Here is a 12,478-nt window from a genome sequence, read left to right on the forward strand (position 1 = left end):
TTGTACAAAACAACACGAGATTAAATTAAGCACAAGAGGAAAGGATGCAATCATGAGATTGTAGACGTTGGTTTAGAACCTGCTGCTTTTGCTTCACTTTTTGTTTTCTACTGGATGTCTCTCGGAGACAGCTCTACCTTTCTTTGCCCTGCTGTCTGCCTGCCCTGGAGGGGAGGGTGGCTCTGGCTTCCAGATGGGTCTGGTGAGAAGCCCTGCAGGAGATAAGAGAATAGAGCAGTGAGAACACGGTGTTTATGTCAGGCAGCCTCCCTGTGGGGTCACCTTGAGCTACCTGTGGTCCCCCATTAAAGATCATTCTCTAGGCAGACTTCTCTGCAGGATTCTTCTTTTTTTTATTTTTTTATTGGGGGAATATTGGAGAACATTATGTTTTTCCAGGACCCATCAGCTCCATGACAAGTCATTGTTTTCAATCTAGTTGTGTGGGGCGCTGCACAGCTCAGCTCCAGGGAGAGCTGTTGTTCACAATCTTAGCTGTAGAGGGCGCAGCTCACTGGCCCATGTGGAAATCAAACTGGAGAGCTCGGCATTAGAAGCACTGCGCTCCAACCACCTGAGCCACCGGTCCGGCCCAAGCGTCCTAATTTAAGTTGACTTAGATGTGATTTTTTTTTTAATTAAAAAATTATTTATTTAAATTGTGATAAAATATGTAATCATAAAATTGATCATTTTCACCATTTTTAGGTGTACAGTTCAGTGGTGTTAAACACACTCACATTGTTGGGCAACCATCACCACCATTCACCTGCAGAACATTTTTCATCTTGCAAAACTGAAACTCTGTACCCATTAAACACTAAGTCCCCATCCTCCCTCCTCCTCAATCCCTGATACCAACCGTTCTACTTTCCTGTCTCGTTGTATTTAACTGCTTACTCTAAGTACCTCTATATGAGTGGAATCATACAGTTTTTGTCCTTTTGTGACTGGCTTATTTCACTTAGCATCATGTCTTTAAGGTTCATCCTCTTTGTATCATGTGTCAGAATTTCTTTCCTTTTTAAGGCTCAATGTGTGATAGATTATATATACAAATTTGGACAATTAAGTTCACGAACTCATCCTAGAAAAAGTGCTACATACCTCATTGCTGAATATCACTATGGTCACCTTCTAAGTACTTCCCTTGGGAAGCTGTGCACTGATGCCAGCACCTAGTCTACCCTTCAAAGCAATTTTGGAACTTTGAAGGGGCAGCCAATTCCTTTTTCTGGAATGGCCATCAGAGCTATCCTCGTATTGCCCTTGATGTCCTGAATGTCATCAAAATGTCTTCCTTTCAATATTTCCTTTATCTTCGGGTAAAGAAAGAAGTCACTGAGGGGCCAGATCAGGTGAGTAGGGAGGGTGTTCCAGTACAGTTATTTGTTTACTGGCTAAAAACTCCCTCACAGACAGTGCCATGTGAGCTGGTGCATTGTCGTGATGCAAGAGCCATAAATTGTTGGCGGAAAGTTCAGGTCATCTAACTTTGTCATGCAACCTTTTCAGCACTTCCAAATAGTAAATTGGTTAACTGTTTGTCCAGTTGGTACAAATTCATAATGAATAGTTCCTCTGATATCAAAAAGGTTAGCAACATAATTGCAACAATTTTGCGAACTTAATTGACCTTCTATATGAAAGAATAATATTTGTATGTGTGTGTGTATGTAGTATACATATAAAATATTTTGTCCATCCATCCATCTATTGATGGACACTTGGGTTGTTTCTACCTTTTGACTATTGTGAATAATGCAGTTATGAACATAGATATGCAAACATCTCTTCAAAATCTGCTTTCAATGTTTTTGGGTATATACCCAGAAGTGGCATTGTTGGATCATATAATAATTAATTTTTTGAAGAACCCTCATACTGTTTTCCATAGGGCTGCACCATTTTACATTCCTACCTCATTGTGCTAGAGTTCCAGTTTCTTCTCATCCTCACCAACACTTGTTATTTTCTGTTTTGTTTTTGTTTTTTTATAGTAGCCATCTTAATTGGTATCTATCTCATTGTAGTCTTGATTTTCATTTCTCTAGTGAATTAGTGATGTTGAACATCTTTTCATGTGTTTATTGACCATTTATGAGTGTATATCTTCTTTGGAGAAATGTCTATTCAAGTCCTTTGCTCATTTTTGGGTTCTTTGTTGTTTTGTTTCTATTTGTTTCAGCAGTTTTTTATATTTTCTGGATTTTAATCCCTTATCAGATATGTAATTTGCAAATATTTTCTCCTATTCTGTGAGTTGTATTTTTATTCTGTTGATAGTGTTTCTTGATGCACAAAAGTTTCTTTAGTCTTCAGGAAGTCTAATGTGTCTATTTTTTCTTTAGGTGCTTGTGTCTTTGGTGTCATATCTAAGAAATCATTAACAAATCCAATGTCAGGAAGAGTTGCCCCAATGTTATCTTCTAAGAGTTTTATAGTTTTAGCTCTTACATTTAGGTCTTTGATCCATTTTGAGTTAATTTTTGTTTCTGGTGTTAGGTAAGAGTCCAATTTCATTCTTTTGCTCACTCTTGTGTATATTCAGATTTCCCAGCACCATTTCTTGAAAAAAATTTTCCTTCCCCCATTCATTGGTCTTAGCACCACCCTTGTTGAAAATTATTTGACCATATTTGCAAGAGTTTCTTTCTGGGCTCTATATTCCATTCCTTTGATCTATATATATATCTGACTTTATACCGTACCACACTGTTCTGGTTACCATAGCTTTGTAGTAACTTTTGAAATCAGGAAGCATGAGTACTCCAACTTCATTCTTCTTTTTCAAGATTGTTTTAGCTATTTGGGATCCCTTGAAATTCCGTATGAATTTATGATAGATTTTTCTATTTTTGCAAAAATCATTATTGGGATTTTGATAGCAATTGGATTGAAGCTATAGATCGCTTTGGGGGGTGTTGACACCTTAGCAATATTGTCTTCCAATCCATGAACAAGGGATGTTTTTCCATTATGATGTGTTTTCGATATTAAGAATGTATACTGGAAATTATCAAATAATTTTTTGGCATTGGGATGATCATTTTTGAAGGGATAATTACATTAATAGATATATTAATATTCAACCATCCCTACATTCCTTGGATAAAGCCAGTTTGATCATGATCACCTACTCATTTGTCATGTTGCTGGATTTGACTTGCTGGGATATTTAAGATTTTTCTTTGGTATTCCTAAGAAAGGTTGGTAATTACACTCTTTTGGACTTCATTAGGTTTTGCTATCACACTTGTGTTAGCTTTGTAAAATGTGTTGGGAAAATTCCTATATCTCTAATGGTGAATTTTTTTATAGCATGGGAAATATCTACACCCATTAAGTTTCATAGCAGGTCTGAATTTCACACAGGTTCAGAGATACAAATATGTAATTGTCTTCATTTCTCTGTAACACACTTAGTTCAAGAAGTCTATTTCTGCTAATGAAAGAAAACTTACTCTTACAGATTTCGCCACTTTTGTACTAAAATGTGTCAATTCAGAGTACAAACTGAAATCAATTACACCTTCTCCCCTTCTTCCTCTTTCTTCTCCATGGTGATCTGAATTCTGGGAGGTTTACTCACCTTTCTAGCATGAGGTGAGTTTTTGGTCTTTTTGCCACGTCCTGCTTCTGATTCCTGTTGCCATGTGCTGGCAGCCGCTGCTGATGTGCCCAGCCCAGTTCTAGCCCATGAACACTGTAGACCTGTGTCCCAGTTGATGACAGGACTCTACAGGTTTGTCTGCCTGCCTACTCACTACTTCTCTCTGCCCCTAGGACTTGGCTGCTTTCCCTCAACTGCCCAGAGTGTAGGAACAATTAAGGCTACATTCACCCAGATGATCCACTCGATCATTTTGATTTCACCATCCTTGTTCCACGTCCTTGAAGGCTTGCTGGGCCATAGAGAGCCAGTCTATGCATCTTGCTGCTCTGGGACTCCTTTAAAATGACATACCCAGGGTTTCTCTCACCCTGGCCCTTGGTGTCCACTGGGAGAGCCAGGGTGCCCAGCACTCTTCAGAGACTCTTCATTTGATTTCTGTTAATATCACCTTCAAGTCTCCTTCCTTTCTGTCAGTTGGTTATGCTCATTCATTTTGGGGTGAGAAAACTGTTCTTTTGTGATCATAAACTATGTTTTCATCAGTTTTATCAATAGCCATTGATTTGTAAAGTCAAGTCTTTTAAAATACAAAACAAAATAAAAACTTCTTTCTCCAAAATCTGACTCTTGAATATCAAATGGGTTGTTTTTTTTGTTTTTGTTTTTTTTGGGGGGGGGGTATTTAGGCTCTGTTTCCCCAACAAGGTAAAATCTGCTTTGAAATTCAAAGCTGAGCAATGACTTTCTTGTTCTACTCTCCATATCCATAAAGCTGTGAATGCCTTTGAGTTAAGTGTGGATGATGAGCTGCTGGGCAAATAGAAGAAACCAGGAGTTACTTTTAATGAAAAAAATGCGTCAGTTAATGTTCAATGAAATATCCTGCTATTTTAGGAATCATTTTCTTGTAAAATCACCTGGGTCTAGTACATATCCGGAGGGTAATTCTTCAATAACGTTTTCAAAGTTTCCATTGTTATTTGTCTCTTTGTGTTTTTTATTTTTTGTAAATTTGAATACCTTATGTATTCTGAAAAGCCATCTTTTTTATCAATATTTTCAAATTGATTAGCATAGTGTTATATATGTTATACATAATTTTAAAAAGTACTTTTGTATCTGTAATTATCTCCCGTTTCTTACATTCCTGGTCATTTCTCTCTTTGACCCGCATCTGTCAGTGATTAGCTGCAGAAAATAATATCCTTCTAAATGGGGTAAGCAGAAAGGAAACCATGTCAGTGTGGAAAATAACTTACAGAATTGCTGAGAAGACTGAAGAAACAGATTTAAGCTTGAGCTCGCAAAGACAGCTTCCCAAGGCACATGTGGACACTCAGAGAGTCCTGTTACAGACCCACTCCCCCCCACCCCCCAAGACAGGGCAAAAACAAAGACCATTGAGTCCATGGTCTCCATGGCCACAAACAGGCCAAAAGGACCAGGACCTGACATTATTTTTTAAGTGCAAGGTAACCATGAGTCAAAGTAGAGTTGGTATGAGCCATTAGGTTTTGATGACCATTATAGGTAAGTACCTAAGACCCTCTTCCAAGAAACTGCAATTGTTAACATCTTTGGGTCAGTCTGGTGTCCTGAGGAATCTGTGCATGGAGCCAGATTGGGACACAACTGGTTTTGAGGGAATGTCTGGGCTCTACTCTCTCTGGCTCCTTTGAATGGTTGAGGTGTTGGTGCTCATCTGAAAGACACTGGAGGGGCAGCTGGAGTTAACTCCTGAGAAACTTGTACTCCAAGTCTTTTCCTGTAGTTTTCCCTTCCTTTCTCATAGCTTGTTGGTCTTTTACTGATTTGATTTGCAAGAGCTCCTTATGGGTTCTGGATGTGGTGACATTATTGGCAATATACAATGCAGTATTTTACATCTCTGGTCTCTCTCTTTTTTTTTTCCCCCCACACATAGTATATAGGTCATTTATTTCCCTTCTAGCCCTGGGTTCAGTACATAGATGGCTTCTCTTCACCTTTTGGGTTGACAGTTTTCTCTGGGTTGCTGCTGCTGATATGATAAAGCTCAGCATGAAGGCCCTCAGGTCCAGCACCATGGCTCTGAGCTCCCCATAGGCCGCCTCATCTTGCTCATGCACTAGGACCCAGTCATTCATTACATGGGTCTCCTTGCAGGACTTGGCCACAGCATCCCGGTGTTCTGAGAAGTTGTCTGCAAGGCTTTTACTTTGCAGTAAAAGTTGTCTGCAAGGCTTTTACTTTGCAGGTCTTGACTGCATTCAGCCTCTTCAGTCCCTTCTCTGGACTGCCACCCCAAAGTCATTTCCATTCTCAATCTTGGGGATCAGGTGCTCGCTCCATGTGATCACCGGAATGCATTTTCCTTTGAGAGTCCAGACTTCTGGCTTACCCAGGGCAAGCAGGGCCAGGACCTTCTCATTCCCAGGGAGAAAGGGGGTCTAGAATAGGGAAGTCCAGTGGGGCCTGGAGAGAGGTCAGGTCAGCCACGTTGAGGGAGTCCTCTTGCAAGTGCTGATTCAGATGTATGATTCTCTGTGGCAGGAATCTGTAGAGGAATTCTTCAGCTTCCTGGAAAAGGTTTTGCTGGAAGACATCCACCTGTTTGTGGGTTTCCCTGCTTAGGCGCACCCACAAGGCTTGGCTGCTCCAATTGTTGGACCTTTGGTCTCCTATATCTGTGGGCTCGTGATGAGAAAAAGACTTTTTGTTTTAAATATAGTCAGATCTATAAATCTGTTTTTGTACAGTTTGTGTCTTTTCTGTCATATTTCCTTCCCTACCCTAACATCATAAAGCTACTCTCCTGTATTTTCTTCTAAAGGTTTAAAATTTTCTATTTTAATATTTTTTAATTCACCTAAAATTTATTCTGTGTAACATATGGAGTTATAACCTAATTTTATTTTTACATATGGAAATTCAGTTGTCCCAGCACCATTTAGTGGATAGTCTGTCCCTTCTCCATTGACTTTAAATGTCACTGCTGTCACATAAGGAAGTTTGTAACAAGCAAACAAGATTAGCACACATCTTGTTGTGCTCTGCAATGAAAAACTGCTTAGCACACATTCTTCCAACTTCCCTGATTCTGTGTCTGTCATTGACTTGAGCAATTTTTCCAACTCCATAAAGTGTAGATAACTAAAAGCAATACAGAATAATTCTTGTCTCTAGACATGTACGATAAATTCTGTCTTGTTCAACTGACTTCCCTTTCCCACTGTGGAGGAAGCCAGTTTTGCCCATTCCTTTCAGTATTCCTGACCTATTAGTGTGTCCATGTTTTGGATTGCCTTTTGAACTTGTAAGATCTTACCAGTTCTCTCATTGATAATGCGTTGAATGAAAATTTTAACATGTGTTCACTTCATAGCCGTAGGAGCATTGATGAGTTTACCTCTTTTGAATATCATACTTTAGCAGTCACATATCAATGACATAGAGCTTTAAGCAACACAAAAGGAAACAATTGTTAGGTAGTGGTTATTCACTTATAGAAGCTCTCCGCACATGAGCAGTTATAACAGGATCCAATTCACAGGTGTCTAGACTTTTTTCAGGAGCACAGCCCTGAGTACAGAGCGTACTTGTACCTATGATGGTGCTCTGACTGGCTGGGGGGGCGGGCAATAAACAGGATACATAGTCTGATATGTGTCATCAGTATTACAAGGGACCTTTCCAACATTGTGATGATGGTATCGTCAACACTGAGCATATAGAATGAAGGCGCCTGACTCAACAGAGTAAACAACATGAGATTTCCAGAAGCTCCCATTCGTCCATTCATTCCTCAACAAATATTTAATGAGCACCAGCAAAGTGCAGCACCAAGTGCTGAAACACAGTGGAGACATAAAAAGTGAAAGTCTCTTTGGTCTAGTTGAAACTAACTTCCTACATGCACACATGGAGTTAACCCCATGGTCCCTGCATAGAGAGATCGGATAGGATAGGATATCACGAAATGATATAGTATGAGAGATGTGATATGCTCATTAGATATGAGCAGGTCAAAAAGCAAGTTTTAAAACCAGGTCGGGAGAAGGGAGGAGTCCAGCCTGGAGGAGAGTGAGAAGTTCCACTTCTCTCCATCACAGGCAGGGACACATTGTCACTGCTGGCAGAGAGGGGCTGGCATCTGTCCTGCCACTCCATGCTCTCGAGGTGGTCATCTGTGAGGGCTCCAGTGGGTGCGGTGAGTAGATGTCCTGCAGAGAAGAATCTCCTTCAAGGGATGCTGGGGGAAGCCATGGCGACACCTGCTTATAATTCAAGGTCTGTAGAATCTACTAATTTGGTAGAAAATTTAATGGCTAAAGAAAGAGTCTCATTATCAAGTGGCATTTGCCTGGGAATCCCAAGCCCCTCAAAGGAAGGATTTCCCAAGAACCCCTGCCAATACAAAAACAGTAGCTGCTGTCAAGGAATTTACCATTTACTGGAGAAGGCAAAACTTATGTAGGTAGAAAGTCCAATGATGACCTGTCAGCTTAAGTGTTGTAGGTCCAGAATACCCCTTGAGGAAAGCTTGAAGAAGGAAATGGGCATGAGGTGGGCATTGGAGAGAGGTCAGCTTTGGAAGCAGAGTAAAGGAGCGTGGAGAGCATCCCAGGGCAGGGGAGAGTGGAGTGTCCGGGACAGAGTGGGGAGTTAACCAGAGGGGTCCCAGAGGCAGTGCAGTGGGGGGAACTTGATTGTGGAGGAATGTTATTTCTCAGCCATGAGAATGGCACTGGATGGTTGTTCCCACAGTGATACTTGCTCTGAGAAGGGGTAGTCAGGGTTAGCCCCCACGTGAGCAGTGCTCCTTCATAGCCGACCAGTACAGGAATTCCCCCTAAAGCCTCCTCCTCTCACCTCTGTTAAAAAATACCCAGATTGTACATGCAGATGGGCTGGGCCCCTGCTGGCCTTTCAGGAAGGCCCTGTTCCTCCCATCAGATTGCTTTCCTCTCCCACAGGATCAACTGGCGAGGTCCCTGGTGGCCTGGAGGGAACCCTGAAAGTGGGACACAGGGCTTGTCAGAGGGAAGGTAGTCAGTGAAGTCCAATTCAGCTGTATTCATGATGCTGGCTAGGGTCATCTGAGAAACACTGAAATACCAAGTCCCTGTCCTCCGAGGATGGGTCAGGAGCACATGGAGAGAAAGAGCAAAGGCCTAGAGTCTCTGCCTTCAGATCCAGCCTGCCATTTAGGAGTGGTGTGTCTTGGGCAAGATTCTCATACTCTCTGTGCCTCAGTTTCCTCATCTGAAAATGGAGCTATAACTCCATACTTCATGAAGTATTTGTGAGGATAAAGAGAGGTAACACGTGTAGAGAACATAGAAGAGCAGATAGCAAAGACTCAAAAGAGGTAAGGTAATGCCAATTCATCCAGTGGGTTTTTGAATATTTACTAGCAGAATCGTTTAATATATATAAAATAATTTAATATATATAATCATTTAATACACACAAATTACACACACACACACACACACACACACACACACACACACACATCTCCTAAGCAGAACGCTAATGTAGAAAACAGAGCGAGGCTCCTGGTTGGAGCTTTCCCTCCCACACCCCCAAAAGTTGTTGAAGCAACTCCATAGAGTACAGATTGAAGACACTGCTTCAAATCCACCCCTGACCCGAAAGTGGAATTCCTTCTGCCATGGCCTTGGCACAGCACCACAGGACCTGTGCCTAAACATTTTGCTGATGAACCTGTATGGTTCCCCAGGTGGCCCAGCAGGGGACGAGCCATCCCATCCCTGGGAGCCACCCTGACGCTGGGCAGAAAGCTGTGTCTGGGGCACTTAGTCCATCTCCCCGCCAGAGCCACAGAGGGTGTGGCTCCCCCAGCCCCTCCACCCGCAGCCACCTGGGGTTGCTCTGGGAAATAATTACACCTGTAGATGCCTCATATAAAATAAGACAGTCTACCTGAGTTCCCAAGAGGATCCACCTTGTTCCTAGCAGGTGCTTTCCTTACAAAGCCCCCTGCCCAGGTAGGTGTCCCAGACAAGACCCAGAAAAGAGGAAGGAGAGAAGACCCAGGAAGACCACCCTCACATTTTTCCTCTTATGCCTCAAATGCCTTTCCCTGTGATGAGCAAGAACCTGGCCTCGTCCCAGGCTGGCTCTGCATTCCTTGCCTGAAGTCTGCAAATGCTCTGAAACATGGGCCAGGCGTCTGGCAGCTCCCAGCCTGCACTTGCTATCAGTGGTTTTGGGCCTAATGACTTGGCTGCCTTCATTCCTCCACGGGGCAGCACTGAGCAATCAGCCCTCAAACCAAACGATGCTCAGAGGGATTGATCGGGCAAGGACTTGTTGGAGAGGCGCTTTGCAGGCCCAGCCATGAGCACGGAGCCAGGGGCAGGTATGAGGTGTGGGGCGGTGGAGAGGAAGGCTGATCTAATGAGACTCTGCAGGGACACAATCAGATGTCAGAGCTGGGGGCTCAGGCCGGCTGGAGGATTTGATGCATGAGTTCCAGACCCGGATGAGCTCATAGTAAGCAGCCTCAGAGACACATTGCAAATCCCTCCTCCCTGTGAAATCTTCCTCAATTCTGGTCTCATTTCCCTCCAGTGTCCCCACTATTGGGTCTATTTTATTATAGCTTTTATCACAGGCTGCCTGATTTCACTGTTGGTTAAGTAAACATCCATTTTTCCCATTAAACTGTGGAGGCAAACATTGTGTTGTATTTATCCTGGAGGAAATCCCTAGACCTTAGAATACTTTGCACGTGGTTGGGCCCAGTGGGTGTCTAAATTGAATTGGCACCTATTCAAATCACCTTTCCCAAAAAGGACCAGCTAAAGCCGTCCCCAGGCCCATGTTAGACCCCTTGTTTTTTTCTAATTGCACACTGACATAGTGGCAAAGGGTGATGCATCCTCAGAGGTACACAGTACCTGGCCCAATGACTGTCTGAGGACCGCAGTGACTGTCTGTCAGCTGAATGAATTAAGGACTAGGATGAGACATGGAGAAAAGTGTCGAAAAGGAAGGATGCAAAATGTCCTGTGGACATTGCAGTTTGGGTGAATTTTGAATCACCCAAAGATTCAAAGAGATAGAGCTTGTTGCAACAAAAGAAGTACGTGTTGACAGGCCTTCGGATTGAAGCTGGGAAAGGTAGGTGGCCCAGAATATTCTAGTGAGAGAGTAAGAACACAGGCTTTAGCTTCAGGGAGATTTGGGTTGGGATCTAGCTAACTATGTGACTTCTAACTTCAGCTGCAAAATGGGGATAATTGTGCCCACATCATAGGGCTATGGGGAGGATTAAACGAGATAATGCTGGTTACATGCCCTCACACTGCTTGGCACATGATCAGTGCTCAGTCACTGGAAGCTGTCATTGTCACCTGGACAGCTGAGGTGGCCCAAGGAAGCCAAGAGGAGCAGAGCACCCAGAGGCAGAGAACACAGGTGGAAAAGACTGTCCTTCTCCAGTCTTTCTTCAGAGAGCTTAGGAGATAGTATGAGCATCTGAACCCCTATAACCTGGTACAATGTCTGTTGGCCCTGTAGCCTCCTCTTGAGGCTCTCCTGGGATGAGGGTCCAGGAAAGTTCCAAAGCCTCGATTTAGTGCAGCAAGATGATGGCAGCTGACACTGGCTAAGCCAAGCAGACCTCATGGCCCCTCTGCAGACCTACAGCCCAAGGACCCGCATATGGGGATTATCTGGAAGAGACAATCTTACTAAACTGTCTGTCACCTGTTGGCATCTCATGAGCTGCTGCCTTGCAGTTTTGATGGAACATGTCTCTTTTTATTCTCATCAGATTCAGAATGTTTCCTGGTTGAAGGATGAATAGATAGAACAAATACACCATGTGTCAAGCGCTGTGCTCTACCTTCCCTCCTCCTTTAGATGACAACCCCATGACCTGTGTGTTAGTATGCCCACACTAAACATGCGGAAATAGCCTAGAGAGAGGAAGGAGCTTGGCCAAGATGGCAGGTCCATGATTCAGACCCAAAGCACATGCTCTACCTCAGAAGGAGGCTCCTCTCTGCCTGACTCTGCAGTCTGTTCTCTCTTCCCATAGGCCTCTTGGACCAGGAGGGTTGGTGCCAGTGTAAAGGGTCTCACCATGACCTTAACCACACAGAAGGCCAAACTGAGAAATGGGTTAGCTATGAGGGCTTGTTGGAGAGAAGGTAAGTGCATATGTCACCTCTTTTTTCTTTTTTTTTTTAAAGCGAGGCATGGCTTTTTAAAAAAGAAATAATTTTTTGTGTGGTAACATTGGTTAATAACATTAAATAAATTTCAGGTGTACAACATTATAATTCTACATCTGTATACTCCAGTGTGTGTTCACTACTCAAAGTCTACTCTTCTGTTACCATATATTTTACCCCCTTTTCCCTCCATCCTTCCCCTACCTTCCATCCCCTCTGGTAACCACCATTCTGTTGTCTCTGAGTTTGTTTTGTTTTGTCCATTTTTTACTTTTTGTTTGAAATTCCATATATGAGTGAAATCATATGGTTTTTGTCCCTTTCCATCAGACTTATTTCACTTAGCAATAATACTCTCAAGGTTCATTCATGTTGTCCCAAACGGCAATATTTCATTGTCTTTTTATGGCTGACTAGTATTCTATTGTATATATACACTACATCTTCTTTATCCATTCATCAGTGGACTCTTATATTGTTTCCATGTCTTGGCTATTGTGAATAATGCTGAAATGAACATAGGAGTACATATATCTTTATGAATTATTGTTTTCATATTTTTCAGGTAAATACCCAAAAGAGGAATTGCTAGGTCATATGATAGTTCTATTCTTAACTTTTTAAGGACTCTCTTATTTAAGGAACAACCAACTCCACACCATGTCATAGTTTC

At 42.5% G+C, this 12,478-nt stretch overlaps 1 protein-coding gene and 1 pseudogene across 1 annotated transcript in view; one reads left to right on the forward strand and one right to left on the reverse strand.

The window, feature by feature from the left end:
• The window catches only part of PEBP4 (phosphatidylethanolamine binding protein 4), a 207,335-nt gene that overhangs the window by 3,584 nt on the left and 191,273 nt on the right, over positions 1–12,478 (forward strand). The gene's annotated exons all lie outside the window — the stretch shown is intronic.
• Positions 5,576–8,423, reverse strand: LOC109435885 (proteasome activator complex subunit 2; annotated as a pseudogene).

Source organism: Rhinolophus sinicus, linkage group LG07 (genome assembly GCF_036562045.2).
Source record: "Rhinolophus sinicus isolate RSC01 linkage group LG07, ASM3656204v1, whole genome shotgun sequence".
NCBI lineage: Eukaryota > Metazoa > Chordata > Mammalia > Chiroptera > Rhinolophidae > Rhinolophus > Rhinolophus sinicus.